General features: G+C 35.8%; 1 pseudogene; it reads left to right on the top strand.

The window, feature by feature from the left end:
• The first annotated feature begins 229 nt into the window (after nucleotides 1–229).
• LOC149183373 (potassium transporter 26-like) lies at nucleotides 230–3,964 on the top strand (annotated as a pseudogene).
• Nucleotides 3,965–4,227: the final 263 nt, after the last annotated feature.

Raw genomic sequence — 4,227 nt, 5'->3', positions numbered from 1 at the left:
CTTGTCGATCCTCTGTGGGTGTGGGTTCTATTTTAAATCAAGTCTGAGGACACACATCTTCAGTTCAATTTTCTTTAGTTAAGCACTCCTGCCAACTTGGCAATTTCATAAGGTGTTTCCCCAGCAACACCTTGAATTGGAAAAGAATACAGGGGTTTTCAACCTTGAAAAAAGCACTGGCAAGCAACTCACGCTCCTTGCATCATATGCTAGTTTGAATTTTTTCAGTATGCAAAATGGTGGAAATGTTATAAACTTGAAGACAAGGGAATTGCTTGAGAAGAGTGCAATGACTCAGAAAATTTTCCTAATTTTTGTTATGATGGTGGCTTTGTTGCCAACACCTCCATCTTGGGTTTGAGAGGTAGAGATTCTACCCGTTCGAAAGCTCTGTTTTTTTGGGCAAAATTCTTTTGTTCCTTTTTGAAAAACTCAGTACAAGTAAAGTTAGCTTCATGTTCTCACCCATAATGGTTGCCTGGTTTGTGACCAATGTCATGACAGGACTGTATAATATTGTGAAATATTATCCTTGAGCATACCAAGAATTCAACCCATATTATATATACTATTACTTTCATGAATATCACAAACAAGGATGGGTGATGCTTGGAGGTGTAGTCTTGTGTATAACAGGTATTGATTATTCTCATGATGATATGTGCCTCATTCTATCATATAGTATACTTGGAACTGTTTTCTAACTCAATTGATAAATCCATACCAATGATTTTCTCAAAAGAAATTCATAACTTCATCCCAATTATTTATGCTAAAGCTATACAAATAGAAACACTAACATTCATTCTTTGCTCTGACTGGATCCAACTATCGAGGCCATGTCTGCAGAATTGGGCCATTTCAATAGGAAATCAATCCAATTCCAAGCTATATGTCATGAACATTGAATATGGAAAAACACCTATAAAAGTATGCATCTTTCTTCTTATCTTTTCTACTTAACTGATGATGCTGATGTTGTTTTATCTTGTGGTTAGGTCAAACATTTCATGTCCATCATCTACATTCACATTTTCTATACCTACCAACAAGGGTGTTTCCAACAACAAAATATAGCTCAAACCCACTCTTAATAATGTCAGCATGGATCTTGTTCCCCTATTCCAGAGTTGTACTACCAACGCAAGCCTTGACAATGGTGCCAAAGGTGAAGTTATTTGGCTTAAAAACGCTCTCCTTCATTTGACCAAAAAAATTTAGGGCCTCATGGCATTACCCATTCTGTGCATATCTTGAAATTACAAAATTCCATGTAACTTCATCTAGCTTAGGCATTGCATTAAATAGTTTCATTGTTTGGTCATTACACCCATGTTTACCACAGCCACCTATCATTGCATTCTATGCAATTGCACAACATCTCTCCACCATTATTCACAACCTCGTTTTCTCTAGAAACAACAATACTCATGCAAAACCCAAATTCCATAATACGAATTTGCCCAATACAGAACCCAAAACTTAGTTCTGTTGTTGCTACTGCCTAATGCCATAAAAAATGTATACATTATTTGGCATTAACTACATTTTGCAATTTAGTATTTAAACATTAGCCGCTGATGAATCATGATAGTAATTGTTACTAAGCTTCAATAAATCTCTAATGGGCACTAGTATGGTGATTGGTTGGAGTGTTGACTCCTACAATCAGGTCTGCCCATAAATGTATCTCAAAAATTCTTTCATGTCAAACTGGTATCAACGTGGCACCTCAACTCAATGCTCCATCACACATGTTGATTTTGTTCCAAATTATGATTCCTTTTTTATTCCTACAGTGATGTCAACTATGTAAGGAATTTAGTCAAGGAATAGTAACATGAGCCAAGGTAAGATGATACAAGAATGTGAAGTAGACACTATTAGCTTGCCTTCCATGAGTATATTGGGATGTAATAAAGTTTTCCAGAATAGTTTAGTTTATTTGAAGGGGGGATGCAGCTCCCTATCATAAACATGATATCATCTATGAGTATAATGTGAATTATGGCATCCCACTTCCTGACATAATTTATGTTTTCGTGTGTTAACTCATGCAGGCGTTGTTGTACTTTTATCATTTTTTTATCCTATTACTACTGTTCCTTTTTCAAAAACTCGGTACAAGTAAAGTTAGCTTCATTTCTCAACCATAATGATTGCCTAGTTCATGACCAACATCATGATCAGACTGTATAATATTGTGAAATATTATTTTGGAGCATTGAAGGCATTCAACCCATATTATATATATTATTACTTTCATGAATATCACAAATAAGGATGGGTGATGCTTGGAGGTGTAGACTTATGTATAACAGGTATTGATTATTCTCATGATGATATGTGTCTCATTTTATCATATCGTATACTTGGAATTGTTTTCTAACTCAATTGATAAATCCATACCAATGATTTTCTCAAAAAAAATTCATAACTTCATTCCAGTTATTTATTTTAAAGCTATACAAATAGAAACACTAACATCAGTTCTTTGTTCTAAATGGATCTAGGTGCCGAGGCCATGTTTGTAGACTTGGGCCATTTCAAAAGGAAATCAATCCAGGTCCAAGCTATATGTCAAGGACAGAATTATTAGTATTTCATCATACCTGTGTGCTTCATCCTCCTTAAGTTTTAGTACCATAATGATAAATTTGGGTTTTTTGGTGCAACTTGCTGTTTTTTTTGTTGGTTTACCCATCTTTGCTTATCACATATACGGGACAAGTGACTTATTTGATAAAAAACCTAGGGGACATACCCTGTACATTTTACAAAGAAATACCACAACCTGTGTATTGGCCAATATTTATTGTTGCCACTTTAGCAGCCGTTGTAGCCAGTCAAGCATTGATTACAGCAATATTCTCAATCATAAGACAATCCATGGCTCTTAGTAGCTTCCCTCGAGTGAATATTGTGCATACCTCACGAAATTACGAGGGTTAAATCTACTCACCAAAAGTTAACTATGTTCTCATGGTTATCTGCCTTCCAATTGTCGTAGGATTCTAGGATGGAACACAGTTTGGCAATGCATATGGTAAGAATATACAAATTTATATCTAAGAATCGAATTTGGTAGTTTTTATCGATTCTTTTGAGTTTCCAAGGATAATTTTAGGTGTTTGGTGGGGCAGGGGTTACAGTAGTTGGGGTCATGTTCATTACGACGTGCATAGTAACCTTGGTCATGCTTGTGGTTTGGAACATGCATGTTTTTCTTATACTATCCTTCACTCTATTTTTTGCTATCTTTGAAGGAGTTTATCTATCATCTATATTAAAAAAGGTGCCACAGGGAGGTTGGTGTCCCTTCCTAATTGCAACAATTTCGGTCATGCTTGTGGTTTGGAACATGCATGTTTTTCTTATACCACCCTTCACTCTGTTTTCTGCTATCTTTGAAGGAGTTTATTTATCATCTGTATTGAATAAGGTGCCACAAGGTGGTTGGTGTCTCTTCGTCATTGCAACAATTTTGCTAACCATAATGTTCTCTTGGAAATAAGGAAGGTAGAAAAAGTATAAATATTTAGCACTGAGAAAACTTAGCATAGAAGGTTTGAATGGATTGGTTGTTGGGGTGAATTCACTTGTACCAGGAATTCATTTCTTTTGCAGTGACCTTATTTTTGACTTACCACTAATTATTGAGGATTATGTAAAGAATGTGGGGCCTCTGCATGAAGTTCCTATCATTGTCACCATAAGAATGGTTCCAGTTAGGACAATACTTTTGTCGAAGAGATTTATGGTTGGAAAACTAGAGCCAGAAGGTGTATATAAATGTGTAGCCCAATATGGTTACAAAGATGCCCCAAACATTGAAGGATCTAAATTTAGCAACCACGTTTTTGAAAGCATAAAAGACTATCTCAAGCTTAGAGGAACTCATTCCTCCTCAGATGACAGAAGTTATGCAAGCAGAAATACAGTGGAAGAATGTAACTACTCTTAGATGAGCAACTGCAGTAGATTGAATTGGCAAAGAATACGAGGTTTGTGTATGTTCTAGGAAAAATCACATTGAAAACTAATAAGAGCACTGGGCCTTTTGAAGGATTACTGATTGACAAGCTCTACAGGTTTCTCCAAAACCATTACAGGTTGACTCTGTCTCCCTACAATATACCACCTGTGCGTTTACTTCAAGTCAGAATGGTGCAAGAAATTTAGAGTTCATTCACACAAGACTGTTAGAAGACAATGAAATTATAAGCT

This window comes from Pinus tabuliformis, chromosome 3_2 (assembly GCF_031772625.1).
Source record: "Pinus tabuliformis cultivar Carrire ecotype Pingquan chromosome 3_2, CPIR1, whole genome shotgun sequence".
Classification (NCBI taxonomy): domain Eukaryota; kingdom Viridiplantae; phylum Streptophyta; class Pinopsida; order Pinales; family Pinaceae; genus Pinus; species Pinus tabuliformis.
This window is presented reverse-complemented; position numbering and strand designations above follow the sequence as displayed.